The sequence below is a fragment of the Rhinopithecus roxellana genome, chromosome 1 (genome assembly GCF_007565055.1).
Source record: "Rhinopithecus roxellana isolate Shanxi Qingling chromosome 1, ASM756505v1, whole genome shotgun sequence".
NCBI classification, from domain to species: domain Eukaryota; kingdom Metazoa; phylum Chordata; class Mammalia; order Primates; family Cercopithecidae; genus Rhinopithecus; species Rhinopithecus roxellana.
This window is the reverse complement of record NC_044549.1, coordinates 36,855,577-36,875,288: the sequence shown is the minus strand read 5'-3', so window position 1 is coordinate 36,875,288 and position 19,712 is coordinate 36,855,577. Positions and strand designations below refer to the sequence as shown.

The window sequence follows — 19,712 nt, the reverse complement described above, 5'->3', positions numbered from 1 at the left end:
GTAGTATCCCTGTACCTGTCTATCTAGAGGAGTAGATGGGTCAGTTTCTTCTCATCAGAAGATCTCACAGAGCTAAGTGCATGAATGGCTCAGCATGGAGATATGGAGGTAGGGCCTGTCCTTCAGCAAACAGCAGACCCAGTGTAGGCTATCCACAGTAAAACTGCTCCCAGGCTGGCTGTCCATAGAAGCCCATATGCCAGAGATGAATGAGGGAAAGTTGCAGACATTCCAAATAAGCAGACCCAGGAAATATAGTAAAGGAAAAAATAAATAAACCTTCAACAAATATTCATCAAGTATCTTATGGATATAACATGCAAACTGGGAATCCAGATGAGGGAGTGGGGAAGAAGGCAGAAAATAAACAGTTAAAAAACAAATAAACGACTACCAAGATGGCTGCCCCCAAGAGCTGCGCTCTATGGAGCTATTGCGGCCGTGGGTGGTCGCAGGCGATGCGGGGAGGCCAGCTCCTCGGGCTTCGTAGCTCTTGGCCCGGGACCCCACTAAGTGCTCGGCTCTTGTCCCAAGAGAAGAGCGCAACGGAAACGCACTTCGGGTTTGAGACTGTGCCGGAAGAGGAGAAGGGGGGCAAAGTCTATCAGGTGTTTGAAAGTGTGGCTAAGAAGTATGATGTGATGAATGATATGATGAGTCTTGGTATCCATCGTGTTTGGAAGGATTTGCTGCTCTGGAAGATGCGCCCGCTTCCTGGGACCCAGCTGCTTGATGTTGCTGGAGGCACAGGTGACATTGCATTCCGGTTCCTTAATTATGTTCAGTCCCACCATCAGAGTAAACAGAAGAGGCAGTTAAGGGCCCAGCAAAATTTATCCTGGGAAGAAATTGCCAAAAAGTACCAGAATGAAGAAGATTCCTTGGGCGGGTCTCGTGTCGTGGTGTGTGACATCAACAAGGAGATGCTAAAGGTTGGCAAGCAGAAAGCCTTGGCTGAAGGATACAGAGCTGGACTTGCATGGGTATTAGGAGATGCTGAAGAGCTGCCCTTTGATGATGACAAGTTTGATATTTACACCATTGCCTTTGGGATCCGGAATGTCACACACATTGATCAGGCACTCCAGGAAGCCCATCAGGTGCTGAAACCAGGAGGACAGTTTCTCTGTCTGGAATTTAGCCAAGTGAACAATCCCCTCATATCCAGGCTTTATGATCTATATAGCTTCCAGGTCATCCCTGTCCTGGGAGAGGTCATCGCTGGAGACTGGAAGTCCTATCAGTACCTTGTAGAGAGTATCCAAAGGTTTCCGTCTCAGGAAGAGTTCAAAGAGATGATAGAAGATGCAGGCTTTCACAAGGTGACCTATGAAAGTCTAATATCAGGCATTGTGGCCATTCATTCTGGCTTCAAACTTTAATTCCTTTCCTATCATGGAGCATGAACCAGTCACATCCTGTTGAAAGCCTGGAACGGAAGGATAATCTGGCAAATGAAACAGCAGGAGAGCATCTCCTCTTACGGATATGTGCCTTGGACTCATGTTTGAATCGAACAGTCTTAAAGTGGAAGAACAAATTCTTGTCACTTTTTTACAGCTTTCTTTGGAGCTGCTTCAGTCCGTCTCCCAGAGGCATTTGGTCTGTATTTTTGCTCGACTGCTAATTTCTCTTGGCTGTAGGGTGTGTGGTTAAGGTACAACCAGCACTAAAGCTCAGTTTTGAAGTGAGCGTATTCATAGCTTCCCTGCTGGTGCTGCCTTCCAGAGGGATAATAGATCATTTGAACCCAATGACGATTTTTTACCAGAAAACTTAATTGTACCTGAATCAATCTTTCAGCCTAGGACTAAGTCTAGGCCCAAGTCAGAGTACTAATGATCATGAGAATTCTGTGCTGAACCAGTAAACGAGTTTACCTTTTGAAAAAAAAAAAAAAAAAAAAAAAAAACAAATAAACAAGATACTCTTAGATCGTCGTATGTGATACAAAAAAATTTAAATTACTAGGATGTTCTAAGAGGCAGTCAAGCGTGCAGGGGCATTTGCTTTGGCTAAGGAGGACAAGGATGGCCTCTTACAGAAGGAGACATTTGACCTGAGAACTGAAAGATAAGAACGAACCAACCATGGCAAGAACTGGGCAAACAGCATTCCAGGCAGGGGGATCAAGATGACCAAAGGGGTCCTAAAGCAGGAAACGACTAAAGAAATGGAAAACTGGACAATGTGGTTACAGCACAGTGAGAGGACTCACTCTTATAAAAAAGATTTTGGAGAAGTAGGCAGAAGCCAGACTCTGCAGGGTAGAAGCATGTAACAAAGGTAAGGAATTTTGCAAATTTCAAGATCTTGTTTTGTTATTAAGATTCCTTAAAACCTTGCCCTTTTAATCTCCAAGTTTTCTTCAGAACACATTTATGGCAGCATCTCTCCTGGTCACCAGCATTTTGCTCAGTGTGTCACTAAGCTTAGTTATCCTGATGAGGGAAAAGTTTGGCGAAGGGAAAGCATGACTGCAGATAATATTGCAGAAAACCCAAAATTGCTGATCTACAAGGAATTTTTATTCGGCTTATTTTAGACGTGTGTGTGTGTGTGTGTGTGTGTGTGTGTGTGTGTGTGTGTGTGTAAGCACAGTACATTTTGTTTCATCCCATTAAATTTGTTTCACTAATCAGTTTTGCTAACTAGGTCTGATTCTACTACATACATACATTCATGACTAGGATATGTAGAAAATCGCTCAAAATGAGAATTTGCCTGAAAAAATCACCAAAATAATCAAGGCTGGTTACACTACATCAGCAAAAATAAAATTAAAAAATAGGTGTACATGTGGAAAAAATGGGCAGCAATTGGATGAGGAGATCTGAGATGCAGACACGAAGGACATACCCCTTGGCCATCTATTCTTGATGAGGAGGTTGATGAGGTGTAGTGGCTGAGAAGAAGGTCTGAATCAGACTGAAATTTTCCAAGCCTCAGTTCTACCACTATCTCTTATGACTTTGAGCAAATTATTTCCTCATTTGTAACATGGAATTAACATTGACTTTGCCTAGTGTTTTTGGCAAGGTTAAATGAAATAATAAAGCACTTTACAAAGAGACAGTACACAATAAGCATTCAGTAATTGTTTTTACTATTACAATAATTTTTCTTACATCTCAAACTGATTTTTTTCTGTTGTTCTTTACTTTTACATATTTTGATACCGCTTTATCCACTTCCCAAATGTTTTCCACAAGAGATCAGACCCTATACAAGCTTATCGAGCCCAAGAGCACACCAGGACTTCTAGTTTTTTTATTTCAATAGTTTTTGGGGAATAGATGGTTTTTGATTACATGGATAAGTTCTTCAGTAGTGATTTCTGAGATTTTGGTGCACCCATTACCTGAGCAGTGTACACTGTGCCCAATATGTAGTCTTTTATCTCTCACTCTCCTCCCACCATTCCCTCTGAATCCCCAAAGTCCGTTGTACTATTCTTATGCCTTCATGTCCTCATCGCTTAGCTCCCACTTATGCGTGAGAGCATATGATATTTGGTTTTTCCATTCCTGAGTTACTTTGCTTAGAATATGGTCTCCAACTCCATCCAGGTTGCTACAGATGCCATTGTTTCATTCATTTTTTATGGCTGAGTTGTATTCCACGTTGTCTGTATACCACATTTTCTTTATCTACTCATTGGTTGATGGGCATTTAGGCTGGTTCCATATTTTTGCCATTGTGAATTTTGCTGCTATAAACATGCATGTGCAAGTGTCTTTTTCAGATAACGACTTCTTTTCCTCTGGGTAGATACCCAGTAGTGGGATTACTGGATCAAATGGTAGTTGTACTTTCAGTCCTTTAAGGAATGTCTGTACTGTTTTCTGTAGTGGTTATACTAGTCAACATTCCCACCAGCAGTGTAAAAGTGTTCCCTTTTTACCACATTCATTCCAACATTGGTTGTTTTTTGATGTTTAAATTATGGCTATTCTTGCAGGACTAAGGTGGTATCTCACTGTGGTTTTAATTGGCATTTTCCTGATAATTAGTGATGCTGAGCATTTTTTCATGTTTGTTGGCCATTTGTATATCTTCTGAGAATTATCTATTCATGTCCTTTACCACTGTATTAGGGTTCTCTAGAGGGACACAACTAATAGGATATATATATATATATATATATATATATATATATATATATGACTTTATTAAGGAGTATTGACTCACACAATCAGAAGGTAAGGTACCACAGTAGGCCATCTGCAATCTGGGGAGCAAGGAAGCCAGTCTAAGTCCCAAAGCTGAAGAACCTGGAGTCCAATGTTCGAGGGCGGGAAGCATGCAGCACAGGAGAAAAATGTAGGCCAGAAGACTAAGCCAGTCTAGTCTTTCCATGTTCCTCTGCCTGCTTTTATTCTGGCCACATAGGCAGCTGATTAGATTGTGCCCACCCAGATTGAGGGTGGGCCTGCCTTTCCCAGTCCACTGACTCAAATGTTTATCTCCTTTGGCAACACCCTCACAGATACACCCAGATCAATACTTTGCATCCTTCAATCCAATCAAATTGACACTCAATATTAACCACCACACCCACTTCTGATGGGACTTTTTTTTTTTTTTTTTTTTTTTGCTGATTTGTTTGAGTTCCTTATAGATGCTGGATATTAGTCCTTTGTCAGATGCATAGTTTGCAAGTATTGTGGGTTGGCTGTTTACTCTGCTAATTATTTTGCTGGGCAGAAGCTTTTTAGTTTAGTTGGGTCCCATCTATTTTTGTATTTGTTGCATTTGTTTTTGCGGTGTTGGTTATGAACTCTTTGCCTAAGCATATGTCTAGAAGAGTTTTTCTGATGTTATCTTCTGGAGATTTTATGGATTCAGGACTCAGATTTAAGTCTTTGATCATCTTGAGTTGAATTTTGTATAAGGTAAGAAATGAGGATCCAGTTTCATTATTCATCATGTGGCTTGCCAATTATACCAGCACCATTTGTTGAACGGAATGTCCTTTCCTACGTTATATTTTTGTTTGCTTTGTCAAATGTCAGTTGGCTATAAGTATCTGGCTTTATTTGGCTGTAAATATTATCTTGGGTTTTCTATTTTATTCCCTTGGTCTATATGCCTGTTTCTATACCAGTACCATGCTGTTTTGGTAACTATAACCTTGTAGTGTAGTTTGAAGTTGGGCAATGTAATGCTTCCAGAATTTTTTTTTTTTTTTTTTTTTTTTTTTTTTTTTTTTTTTTTTTGCTAAGTTTTGCTTTGGTTATGTGGGCTGTTTTTTGGTTCCATACGAATTTTAGGATTTTTTTCCTAGCTTTGTGAATGATGATTATATTTTAATAGGAATTGCACTTAATCTATGGATTGCTTTTGGCAGTATGGTCATTTTCACAATATTGATTTTACCCAATGATGAGCATGGGATATATTTCCATTCATTTGTGTTATAAAAGATTTCTTTCAGTAATGTTTCATAGTTTTTCTTGTACAGATCTTTCACGTTCTTGATTAGGTATATTTCTAAGTTATTTATTTATTTATTTATTTATTTATTTATTGCAGCTTTTCTAAAAAAGATTGATTTTTTTCATCTTGATTTAATTCTTAGCTTGGTCGTTGTTGCTGTATAGCAGTGCTACTGATTTGTATACATTGATTTTTGTATCCTGAGACTTTACTGAATTCATTTATCAGATCTAAGAGGCTTTTGGATGAGTCTTTAGGGTTTTCTAGTTATATTATTATATCATCAGTGAACAGCTCCAGTTTGACTTCCTCTTTACCAATTTGAGTGCCCTTTATTTCTTTCTCTTATCTGTGCTGCCTAGGACTTCCAGTAGTATGTTGAATAGAAGTGGTGAAAGTGGGCATCCTTGTCGTATTCTGGTTCTCAGGGGGAATTCTTTCAACTTTTTCCCTTTCAGTATAATGTTGGCTGTGGGTTTGTCATAGATAACTTTTATTACCTTGAGGTATGTCCCTTCTATGGCAATTTTGCTGAGGGTTTCTGTCATAAAGAAATGCTGGATTTTGTCAAATGCTTTTTCTGTGTCTACTGAGATGATCATACGGTTTTTGTTTTTAATTCTGTTTATGTGATGTATCATATTTATTGATTTGCATATGTTAATCCATCCCTGCATCCCTCATATGAAACCCACTTGATCATGGTGTATTATCTTTTTGATATGCTGTTGGATTTGGTAGTATTTTGTTGATAATTTTTACATCTATGTTCTTTAGGGATACTGGTCTATAGTTTTCTCTTTTTTTGTTATGTCCTTTCCTGGTTTTGGTATTAGGGTAATACTGGCTTCTTAGAGTTATTTGTGGAGGATTCCCTCTTTCTCTACCTTTTGGAATAGTTTCAATAAAATTAGCGGCCGGGCGCGGTGGCTCAAGCCTGTAATCCCGGCACTTTGGGAGACCGAGACGGGCGGATCACGAGGTCGGGAGATCGAGACCATCCTGGCTAACATGGTGAAACCCCGTCTCTACTAAAAAATACAAAAAAAAAAAAAACTAGCCGGCGCGGTGGCAGGCGCCTGTAGTCCCAGCTACTCAGGAGGCTGAGGCAGGAGAATGGCATAAACCCGGGAGGTGGAGCTTGCAGTGAGCTGAGATCCGGCCACTGCACTCCAGCCTGGGCGACAGAGCGAGACTCCGTCTCAAAAAAAAAAAAAAAAAAAAAAGTTAGCATTAATTCTTCTTTGAATGTCTGATAGAAAGTTCAAGTGTGAATCTATCTGGTCCTAGACTTGTTTGGTTGTGAGCAATTTTTTTTATAGTGTTTCAGTCTCACTACTTGTTATTGGTCTGTTCAGAGTTTCTATTTCTTCCTGAGTTAATCTAGGAGGGCCATATATTTCCAGGAATTTATCTATCCTCTAGATTTTCTAGTTCGTGTACATAAAGGTGTTCATAGTAGCCTTGAATGACCTTTTATATTTCTGTGGTATCAGTTGTAGTATCTCGCATTTAGTTTCTGCTTGAGTTTATTTGGATCTTTTTTCTTCTTTTCTTGGTTAATCTCACTAGCAGTCTATCAATTTTGTTTATCATTTTAAAAATAGTTTTTATTTATTTATTTATTTAGAGACACAGTCTTGCTCTGTTACCCAAGCTGCAATGCAGTGGAGCAATCTTGGCTCATTGCAATCTCCATCTCCCAGATTCAAGCAATTCTCATGCCTCAGCCACCCGAGGAGCTGGGATTACAGGCATGCACCACCATGCCTGGGTAATTTTTGTAGAGACAGGGTTTTGCCATATTGGACAGGCTGGTCTCAAACTCCTGGCCTCAGGTGATTCACCTGGCTTAGCCTCCCAAAGTGCTGGGATTACAGGCATGTGCCACCATGCCTGGCTAATTTTGGTATTTTTTGTAGAGATGGGGTTTTACCATGTTGGCCAGGCTGGTCTCAAACTCCTGGCCTCAAGTGATCTGCCTGCCTCAGCCTCCCGAAGTCCTGGGATTACAGGTGTGAGCCACCATGCCTAGCCTTCATTTATCTTTTGTATTATTATTATTATTATTTGCTATTGTTGTTATTGTTTTAATTTTATTTAGTTCTGCTCTGACCTTTGTTATTTCTTATGCTGGGTTTGATTTGGTTTGCTCTTGTTTCTCTAGTTCCTTGAAGTGTGATGTTACATTGTCTGTGTTCTTTCAGACTTTTTGATGTAGGCATTTAATGCTATGACCTTTCCTTTTAGCACTGTTTTTGCTGTATCCCACAGGATTTGATAAGTTGTGTCACTATTATTGTTCAGTTAAAATAATTTTTAAATTTCTATCTTGATTTCATTGTTGACTTAAAGATCATTCAGGAGTAGATTATTTAATTTCCATACATTTCTATGGTTTTGAGGGTTCTTTTTGGAGTTAATTTCCAGTTTCATTTCACTGTGGTCTGAGAGGATACTTAATATGATTTCAATTTTCTTAAATTTATTGAGACTTGTTTTGTGGCCTATCATATGGTCTATCTTGGAGAACGTACCATGTGCTGATGAAAAGAATGTATATTCTGCAGTTGTTGGGTAGAATGTTCTGTAAATCAGGACTTCTTAAATAAATAAAGGGAGGCAGAAATGAGCTGGAAACCAAATGAATGAAATCTTCATTCAATAAAGCGTGTCTTGGTCATATGATTTGTAACTTATGAGGATGCGTGTATCTGGAAATTCACATCATTTCAACTAGGGTATGTATATTATTTAGACATGATTCAGAAGAGATTGAAATGTTCTTGAACTTTACTATTTTGTCCCCAGATTTTCTTTATTGAACACTCTCATGCTAGGGTAATAAGATTATCACCTTGATGCATAGCTCAATCAAAGGTTCCACCTATATATAGATGCACTTTATTTGTGAGTTTGTTCCTTAACATTCTCTCAAATGTGCAATTCTGAGACAGACCCCAGAAAGCGGCCCTCCCATCAGCCAGCTACCTGGTTGGAGGTGCCTAAGGAAGCTGTTATATCACAAGAATGCACAGAAACACAGTCAATAATATGTTACCCATGAGACTGGCTCATTCAAGTTCATCCCTCTCTTACTCTTTCATCAGCTCATGCACAAACTTGTATCACATTTAATTGCCAGTTGGAGTCTTTCGGCATGGGTTATATGTCAATAATTTATCAATTATTTTTGTAAACTTTTTTATTGAATTATAATGTGCATATAACAGAAATTAAAAAAACTTATAATCTTGATGACTTTCCACAAAGTGGGTATACTAGTGTTTCTACAAACCATATCAAGAAATAAAACATTACCGGAAACCCAAATGCCTCCCTTGTGGTCCGTATCAGTTCTCCCAACGTAACCACTATCACGAATACTGTTACCGTAAATAGGTTTCCCCTTTTTATTTTAATATGAATGGGATCCATAGTGTATACTCTTTCATGTTTGACATCTTTCACTTAGTAGTAGTATGTATATGATCCGTGCACACCATCATGCCATCTACAAATCATGGGAGTTTTAGTTTTTCCTTTATAATTCTCCTAATTTTCACTATTTTTCTTGCCTTAATTCATTATTTAAGAGTTTCAGTATAATATTATTAGAAGGAATAGCAGATATCCTTGCCTCATTTCTGCTAAGTGAAAACTTTCAATATTTCATAATCAAATATAATATTTACTGTAGATGTTTGGTTAATCCTCTATATCAGAGTGTGGAAATTCCTTTCTATTCCTAGTTGTTAAAGATTTCTGTCATTAATGAGAATTACTTTTTAATAAATCCTTATTTTGCATATGTAGAGAAAAATCATATTGTCTTTCTTATTTATTCTGTTAATATGGTGAATTACATTGATTTTTTTTCAAATACTAAACCAACTTTTTATTTCTTAGAAAGAATCTAACTTGGTTTGGCATGTTACCGTATATATACAATTATACATACATATATATCTAAACATATATGTTTGACATGCTAATATTTTAGTGTCTACATTTATAAAAGAAATGGGCTTGTTATTTTACTCTTCATTTTATTTGTATTTTTTGGTCAGGTTTTCTTATTGAGATTATAGTGACCTCAAAAAATAATTTTGGAAATGATTCCCCTTTTTTGTGTTCTCTGGAAGAGTTTTTGCTTCAGATTTTTATTCTTAAATGTTTGCAAAAATTTTCCAATGAAGGGCTTGCAATTTATTTTGTAGAAAGATTTTCATTATGCATTAAATTTTGTACATAGATATTGGACCTTTTTTTTTGGTATTTACTTTCTCCTACCTCCCATTTCTCACCCCTTTACAATATCTGAAGTCTTGTAGAGCCCAGAAACTCATATCACAACGCTCTGTCCTTCACGTCGGAGACAGACCTATGATCCCAGGCTCCCATATGTGAATACCTAATTAGCACAAGTCCTTAATCCAATTTCTGGTACTTTTTGTGCCAATTTTGGCAAATTGTTTTTCAAGGAATACATTATTTTCACTCAGGTTTTTTAATTTACTGGTGCAAAATCTCTGTTTATATTTTCTAGCTTCTTAGCAGCTGTTTTCTGCCTGTTTTTTTGGCATTTGCCCTCACATAGACATCTTAGAAATTGACATCTGCCTATAGGGAACATTTCTTGTAGATCCCAAGATCACAGCCCAGCATGCCTTGGCTGCTTTGGTAACACTCCATTCCTTTTGTTCTGTTAGTCTTTCTGGCTAACTGAAAGTTTTCATTATTTGACCTACATTTTACCAGTACTGCCACCCTACCCACTGAGCCCTTGGTAACCATCATTCTACTCTCTGTTTCTATGATTTCAACGTTTTTACATTTCACACATAAGTGAGATCATGCAGTACTGTCGTTTTTTTTTTTTTAACCCAGTTTTTATAATTTTCCTCAGTGGGAGGGTTAATATAATACCAATTACTTTGTCATACCTAGAAATGGGAAGTCTTCTTATGGTATTAATTTTTTATATTGACTGTGAGGCTTTGTTCAATCAAAATGTGTTAAATATGTAAGCAGAGTTTTCAAGGGATGTTCTATTTAAGAGTTTGACTTTAAAACAGTCTTTCTTTCAAACTTATTGTATTTAAAAACGTCAGTTGAAAAGTACACTAATGTTGCCTTAACAAAGGATTTAACTGAACTAAGTAGGGAATAATGTCAATAAGAACTCAAAAGCAAAATTTGTTCTTGATGATCCATCTGTGAATAATTGAGAGGTGTCTAGTTGAGCAGAGTTCTAGTGACAGTACAGTCTATTAGATTGAAACTTATTTTTAAAAGCTGTTAAACAATTTTATTTCTTAAAGCTGAGGTCTGATTTCCTTCAGTTTCTAGTCACATTAGAAAGGAAAAGTGGTTGAATGCTAGGACCAGAAAAATTGATGACAAGATATTCTAAATGTCACTGGTCACTTCTGTTTGTGTCAGCATGATGTAGTGAAAAGAATATTGCAGGAGTATGAAGGTGATCTGAATTACAGTTTGGTGGCCCTGAAGCTTCAAAGTTGTGTGACCTTTGGTATTTACTTTCTCCTACCTCCCATTTCTCACCCCTTTACAATATCTGAAGTCTTGTAGAGCCCAGAAACTCATATCATAACGCTCTGTCCTTCACGTCGGAGACAGACCTATGATCCCAGGCTCCCATATGTGAATACCTAATTAGGACAAGTCCTTAATCCAAGCTCTGACCCAGATTAATCCTAGAAATGCATTCAGTGAATTACATTGCACTGATATTTTTGAGCACCTACACTATGGGTAATATTTGATTTGTCTTTTGGAAATGTATATGAGCCATAATTTGAAAGTTTATGTTGAATAGCCAAGAAAACCAAGCAAATGAGATAAAAACCCTGTGAGTTTTATGGAAGATACTGAGCTTACTCAAAGATGGAATCCGTATCTGGTTAGAGGGATGTAAAGAAGAGGAAAGAAAAATTAGAATAAGCTTCCTAGAAAAAAATGGTACTTAAGATCAGCCTTGAAGCAACATATAAACTTTTGATAGGCAGATATGGGGAAAGAAAGGAATATACATAGGGAAACTATTTGGGTGACACAAATACCCTGAGCAAATGCACAGTGGGAGGGAACGTGGATGCCCTCCCAGTAGACTGGAGAGAGGCACTATACCATAGAGGTTGAAGAGCCCTGGCTATCGTGTCAGATATTCTTTGGTTTTAATTCTAGCGCAGCCACCTCTCAGATATGTGACCTTGAACAGGATCTTAACTCACTGGGCCTCAATTACTTTATTCATAAAATGTGAATAATGATAGCTAACACAGAGTGCAACTGCAATTAAAAACTAAGATAATTTATAAAATATTAGCCACAGTATACAGCATACTTAGTTTTGCTCCATAAAATGGAGTAAATGGCACTTACTTCATAAACGGTAGCTAAAATTATTTCAGAATTGGCAGAACAAGTTACACTAGGACCTCAGAGACTTTCAAACCCACCATTTGTTGTTTCCATCAGGAAAAATTAAACTATAAGAGGATGGAGTTTCAGGGAGCTAATACTTTGCTGATGTAGTCCCCTTTAAAGATTTCAATCGACAGTCACCCAAAGGTTCAATGTGAAACATGAGGCTGAATTTCAAATAGGCAAAACTGTCATGTTATTGATAACAATGCATGTATCCAAAGAGATTGTCTTTAATTGCCTAGGGTCGATATGTTCTTACTTTCAATGAGAGCTAATACCTCACTTTCAGACCTTCATCTCCTCAGTAGCATCAGCAAGGACATTCCTACTGAGAAGAGTTTAGCAGAAATTCTAAATATCTTAGCTAGCAGCAGCTTTCTTCCCTAGAGAGCCCCTGGCAAGAGTATACAGTCAGAAATTTATCATTACCACCAGCCATCATCCTCATTAAGTACTGTGGGAAAACTGCATTAATGATTGTTTTTAATGCTGCATTGTAAATCTGTGGATTTGGTTATGTATCATTTTCTTCTTAAAGAATCCCTGGATTTTGAGCCACCAGGACAGCTTCTAGGGACTTGTTTCTAAATCGGCCTGTTACAAGATGTATTTTCCCACAGGGAGAGAGAGAAGCAGTTCGAAAGCAGTTGAGGATTTCCCCAAAGGCTTGTTTGAGGACTGATTCAGGTGTTTTTGGTGAAGTAGTATCCCAGGGTCCTACCAGAGGCTCTCTGGAGGCAGTGATGAGGGCTGATGAAGAGCAGGAAGCTCTAAATCTCCACATGCACAGTTTAAGTCCTGTTTCGGATTAGATTTGAGAAGGTGAAGTAGCATATCTCGGGCAAATGCCCATTTAAGTGACAATAGCTTAATCAGGACATGCAGATGTCTATTAGTTAAAGGAAATCTCAGTAGGAGTTTAAGGAGGTAAGATCCCAGGGAGCTGAGAACAGATAGCCTGTCAGGCATGTGCTCATCGTCTCCCTGATTATAGGAAAAATTAGTCAGCCTAACTCTAGGAGCAGAGCAGTCAGAAACCAGAGTCTATCTTATTCTCTAATTAAGGGTGGTCACCTCAGTGAGGGGGAAGAGAGGTCCATTTTGACTTCCCCATGAAAGAGGAAGGAACTACCAGCTCCGCACCTCCCAAGAAAGATGTATCTAGCTGGTCTCAAGGAAGAGTCAATCTGGATAAAGTATTCTGAAAAGAAGTGAAAGTCAAATCAGGAGAAATGAGAATAGACCCATAAAGTAACTCAGCCCAGAGGACCTCCCCAGACACTCTTCCCAGTGCTCTCTGACACAGGTCCAGTGCTGCTGCCTTACTAGCTCATCAGCTGCACCACAGGACGAAAACTTCTTCCTCAAGATGTTTTCCATACTTTTCTTTGTTACTGAAATGTGCCCCCCCTCATAAATGCTCAGCTTTTAAATCCTATTTCCTTACAACTGAAAATAATGTTTATTCCTTCTGAGTTCGTCTTAACATATGTTGTTCATCCATGCAAGTCACTAATACCTTTTTGTTGCATTGTATTATTTTTATTTGAGCCTATGCTCATCTCCCTCTACTACACTATAAAATTGAGTTAAAGCACTAATGTTGATAATTGAATGTGAGCAGTTTGTTAAAGCCATGGATGCTTCCATGATTCTGTTTTCACCTTTAACATAAACCTAAACATTCAAGATAAGTTTTTACCCAGCTTCCCAAATATGGACTGCAGATCACTTGCATGAAAATTTACTGGCAAGCTTTAAAAATACTTATTTCTAGGCTGTCCCATAGACTTACTGAATCAGAATCTCTAAGGATGTGACCTGGAAATATACATTTTAACAATGTTAGCACATCAGAGATATCTAGTACATGCTAAAACATGAAATGATGGAATCATCATGTTTATTTTTATAAAATGCAGCAAAAAATATGTGACTGAAACTATAAACGTTGCAGTTCAAATTTTAGAGAAAGAAACTCTTTTCTCAGATTTGTAGTCTCTTAAAGTACTTATTTTCCTCTCCACAGTGTTTCTGTAACAGTGTGAGATAATTATCAGCTTAGAGAGGAGAAACTGACCCAGTCATGACGGTCTGGCTTTGTCTGATGACAAAGTTTTTACAAGTAGACACCTTTTGCTCCTTTGAATTATGACCGTTGGTGATGAGAAATACTTGCACTTTTAAAAGGGATACAGGTTTTTATACAAAGGAGAAATCAGTAAAGACACACACCTGAAGCTAGGCAACATTTATGATGGAATTCAAAAGAGACACTAAATTTGTTTGCAAAGCTATTTATTTCTTTGTTTTGCTTCCTTGACCTCTCCTTCCATTTTTGTTTTTTTATAGCAGGTATCTAGTATTTTTTCCTTTATTAATTAGCCAACTAGCCAGATTACCAATTCCCCTTTGTAATATATTTCTTTTAGTAGAATTTTAAAAACAATTGTCAAGTTATTATATAATTAATAGAAAAAATATAATTAAAACAAAATAATTCTTATTTTAAAATATCTAATTGACAAAGGTTGTACATATTCAAGGTATACAATGTGGTGATTGTATGTATTTATACATTGAATACTGATTATCACAATCAAATTAATTAACATATCTATCACCACCAAGTTGTGCAGTAGATCTCCAGAACTTGTTTTTCTCATATTTGAAAGTTTCCATTCTTTGATCAGTATCTTCTCATTTCTCCATGCCCCAGCTGCTGGCAACCACTGTTCTATTCTGTTTCTATGAGTTCTACTTATTTAGATTCCACATGTAACTGAGAACGTATTTTTCTTTCTGTGCCTGGCTTATTTTACTTAGCATAATGTCCTCTAGTTCCATCCATGTTGTTGCTAATGGCAGGATGTTATTCTTTTTTATGGTTGAATAATATTCTATTGTGTGTGTGTGTCTTTGTGTGTTTGTGTGTATGTGTGTGTGTATGTATGTGTGCCACTTTTTAAATACATTTATCTGTGGATGGACATTTAAGTTGTTTCCATATCTTGGTGATTGTTAATGCTGCAGTAAACATGGTGGTGCAGATACCTTTTCAAGTTTACAATTTCATTTCCTTTGGATACATACCGAGAAGTGGGATTGTTGGGTAGTTCTATTTTTAATTTTTGAGAAACCTCCATAATCTTTTTCATAATGGCTGTACCAAGTTACATTCCCACATTGTACAAGGGTTCCTTTTTTCCAAACCCTTTCCAACACTTATTGTTTTTTTTGAGGATAGCCATCTTCATAGGTGTGAGATGATATTTCAGTTTGGTTTTGATTTACATTTCCCTGGTGATTAGTGATGTTGAACATGTTTTCATATATCTGTTGACCATGTGTATGTTTTCTTCGGAAAAAAAAAATGTCTATTCAGGAGTTTCTTTGCTCATTTCTTAACTGGGTCATTTGAGTTTTTGCTATTGAGTTGTGTGAGTTCCTTATGTATTTTGAATATTAACCCCTTATAAGATATACGGTTTACAAATATTTTCTCTCATTCTGTAGGTTGCCTTTTTATCTTGTTGATTATTCCCTTTTATGCATAAAAGCTTTTTAGAGAAAAGGAAATGGAACTAGAAAAGACCCTGAATAACCAAAGTGATCTTGAGAAAGAAGAACAAAGCTTCTTTGTATCACACTCCCTGACTTCAAACTATATTACAAAGCTATAGTAATCAAAAATACTACAAAGGTATAGGAATCAAAACAGTATAATACTGGCATGAAAGCAGACACATAGACTGATGCAACAAAACAAAGAACCCAGAAGTAAACCCACACATATGTGGTTAACTAATCTTTTACAAGGACAACAATACACAATGGGGAAAAGAAAGTCTCTTTAATAAATGATGCTAGTAAAATTGGGCATACATTTACAAAAGAATTAAATTAGACCCTTGCCTTTATCATATACAAAAATTAACTCAAAATAATTAAAGATTTAAATGTAATATCTGAAACCATAAAACTCCTAGAAGAAAACATAGGGCCTGTAATCCCAGTGCTTTGAGAGGAGGAACAGGATAATTGCTTGAGCCCAAGAGTTCGAGACAAGCCTGGAAGTGCTAGCTAGAACCCCATCTCTACAAAAATAAAATAAAATAATTAATAAAGTGTAGTAGTGTGTGCCTATAGTTTTAGACACTTGAGAGGCTGAAGTGGGAGGATCACTTGAGCCCAAGTGGGTCTCAAGGCTGCAGCAAGCTATGTCCCACCATTGCACTACAGCCTGTCTCTGAACGAACGAACGAACGAAAGAAAGAAAGAAAGAAAGAAAGAAAGAAAGAAAGAAAGAAAGAAAGAAAGAAAGAAAGAAAGAAAGAAAGAAGGAAAGAAAGAAAACATAGAGAAAAAGCTCCTTGACATTGATACTGATCTTGGCAGAGTCTTTGAATATAACATCAAAAGCACGGCAACAAAAGCAAAAATAAATAAGTAGGACTACATCAAACAAAAATAGTTTTTTAAACGGAAGTCAACTATAACCCTTTAGTCAGCCATCTAATGTAGTGAATAAAGTGCAATGCTGCATCCCTAGATAAGGTCAATGCCTACTTGGTTTGTTCGACTTTAGGTTATATATTTCCTCCTCGCTTTTTATTATAAAATAAAAAATATTCTTAAGATGGGGAAACCTAGACTGGGGATTCAGTGAAAAATTACATCTCAATGGTAAATTTATTTTATTATTTATTAGAACCTGCTTTTTATTAGTTGGACTTTTCTACTTATATGAAATAAACTAATCTTGTGACAGGTATCAAGTCATTTTATGACTTTCAATACCAGTTTCTAAGGTCAAAGTGCATTCCCTTTGTTACTATGTTCCTACATATTTCAAAAGTCATAGATGCGACATCTGAAAGCCAATGAAACACATAGACTAAAAATGATCAAGTCCTATATTGTTACAATAAACTGATGTTTCCTAAATACCTGCTCTCTGGTGCTAGGGATTCAAAAAAAATTAGGCATAGTACTGAAATGGATGAATTCCTTGTCTTTTAAGGAAGATACGTATGTAAACAAAAGATGCACTTCAGTTTGAATGAAGACTTGTACAAATGCTTGTTTCAGTGGCCTTATGCAACAACATGACTGCAATTGTTGACATACTGAAATTCACTACTTGTCCTTCTATATTGACATGTCTACATTTAATAAGATTTTATTTAATTTGTGTGCATTATGCGTCTTCTTTCGTACCTGCATTTTGTACAAGGGAAGTTTTTCTTAAAACTTTCTCTAAGTCAAAACTCATGTTATTCAAGATTAATTCTACCAAAGATGGAGTGGATTGGTATTTTGCTTAAAATTGTGCTTCCATGTTATAAGGACGTAAACATAGTTTACAATGTATTCAACATGTTATTTCTGATAAATATGATGCTTGATGTTTTTGTTAAATACTTTAGGTGATACTCATTAAAGAAGGAACTCATTATAAAAGGAATGCAGTGGGAAAACTAAGTGGTTGAATGTTGGAAAAGTCATTTCAAACATGGAAATAATAAAAAAAAGTATTCCATAAACATTTCATTATTTCAGTGTAGGCAAATGAGTGTGCACAGATATACTTATTTTGTGATTTAGAATCAAGGTAATTTTGGCAAGCATGGGTCTGCTCAGTAGAATTCTGGGTCTTCTTTCTCTCATAAACCACATTCGTAAGAAATTATCTATTCATTTTCTGGTTTGGACTTTTTTTAATGCAGTGAAAATCTAAAGACTTTTGTAAAATAATATGAATGCAGTGTTTTCATCTATTTTTAGTTGTTTTCATTCTTTTACTGTTGTCTTGGCCACATTCAATACAAGCTACTTGCCTTTTTAAGCTACTTGCCTTTAAATGAATACTTTCAAAGTATTGACTATAGTTTAAATAAAAACCTTTTCTTTCACACATATATTTTAACAGTCCACACAATACTAAATTAAATTACTTAATTATAATTAATAGTACAACTGTTAGAAAGAGATTTCATAGTAAACACAACCAGATCATAGTAAGTATACATCTTCACTGTGGAAGAAGTAGCTGGCCATACAGGATTAGCCAATATCATTTAGCATGCTGCGGGCTTCCCTTTTAGCAACGGAATAGTGTGTTTGTTAAGTTAGCATGTGTAAAGATATAAACCACTGTATTTTAAATTTGTTACATAATGCGAGACATTACCTTTTTTTTTTTTTTTTTTTTTGAGATGGAGTCTCGCTCTGTCGCCCAGGCTGGAGTGCAGTGGTGCGATCTAGGCTCACCCGCAAGCTCCGCCTCCCGGGTTCACGCCATCCTCCTGCCTCAGGCTCCCGAATAGCTGGGACTACAGGCGCCTGCCACCACTCCCGGCTAATTTTTTTGTATTTTTAGTAGAGACGGGGTTTCACCGTGTTAGCCAGGATGGTCTCAATATCCTGACCTCATGATCCACCCGCCTCGGCCTCCCAAAGTGCTGGGATTACAGGCCTGAGCCACTGCGCCCAGCCTTTTTTCCCCTTATTTAGACGGGGTCTCACTCTGTCGCCAGGCTGGAGTACAGTGGTGCAGTCATGGCTCACTGCAGCCTCGAACTCCTGGGCTCAAGCAATCCTCCCACCTCAGCCTCCTTAGAAGCTGGGACCATGGGTGTGCACTACCATGTTTGGCTACTTTTTTTGATTTTTTATAAAGATAGAGTGTCACTTTCTTGCCCAGGTTGGTCTTGAACACTGGGGCTCAAGCAATCCTCTCACCTCAGCATCCTAAAATGCTAAGATTATAGGTATGAGCTACCATGCCTGGCCAAAACATTACATTTCTATGCCATCGTGTTTTGATTTTTAAACTACAATCCACATAAAATCCTATATTGACTATATCCTTTATTTATTGTGCCTGAAATTCTAGAAGCTGACACTAGGTGCTGCTGTTAATGGTTTGGTTAATTAAATGGTAGGTTCTCTTCAAAGAAAAATTTCATATATAAAATATAAAAAGTAGATAGTTGGATAGATAGAGCACATGTTTTCAGGTTAAATTATACTTTGTGATCTAAACAATGTATTTTTTTAATAGGACCTTGTGATGCAACATATAAATCTTAAAGAATACTACAATTTTAATGGTACCTTTATTATAATTCATGAGTGTATGAAAGTAATATGGTACAATGTAAAGAAAATTTTAAAGTAATTAAAATATTTAATGTAGTTTATGCACTTAACTAAATGAAAACTACTATTAATTGCAGCTCTACCTAAATCTGAATTTACTCAGATCTAGTCTGTACATTTCCCCAAACTTCCTTCCTAGAGTCAGAATTCTCTTACTTTCGCTGACGTTAGCATGGCTACTCTGCTCTTTGCTCCCTTATATGTATTCCCAGCACCTACAACTGCGCCCAGAATACTGCAGGACCTTAATCTAAAAATGTTTAATGAATGAGTTGAGAAAATGAACTTTGGACATGACTTCTTCCTTGGCTTAAAAATTCCCTCCAGGTTCCCAAAGGCTAATTTTTTTAAATTGCTGCTTCTCTTATCACCTAAATGTCTCAGTTTTCCTCCTTAACTCAGGAATAGTGATAGGTCTTTGTCACCTCCCTAAAAAGTCCAAGTAAAAACAACCTTCTAGCATTACTCCCAGAGTCCCACAATCATTATATGGCCAATCCAGGATTCTCCTTTTATGACAGCTCACTCTGTCTGCATTTTCATAATGGATAAATACATAGTTAAAGAAAAAGCACACCACATTAATAAAAGCATGAAGCAATCAAGCTGAGGATTTATTTTGTTCTGAATTTCTGAAGCGTCAGGGGCAGCAACCC

General features: G+C 37.0%; 1 protein-coding gene and 1 pseudogene across 3 annotated transcripts in view; both read left to right on the top strand.

The window, feature by feature from the left end:
- Positions 1 to 19,712, top strand: part of LSAMP (limbic system associated membrane protein) — a 673,527-nt gene that overhangs the window by 522,543 nt on the left and 131,272 nt on the right. The window lies entirely within an intron of this gene.
- On the top strand, positions 394 to 1,866 carry LOC104682108 (annotated as a pseudogene). The gene has a single exon (XR_750651.2). The product of XR_750651.2 is annotated as a 2-methoxy-6-polyprenyl-1,4-benzoquinol methylase, mitochondrial pseudogene (transcript).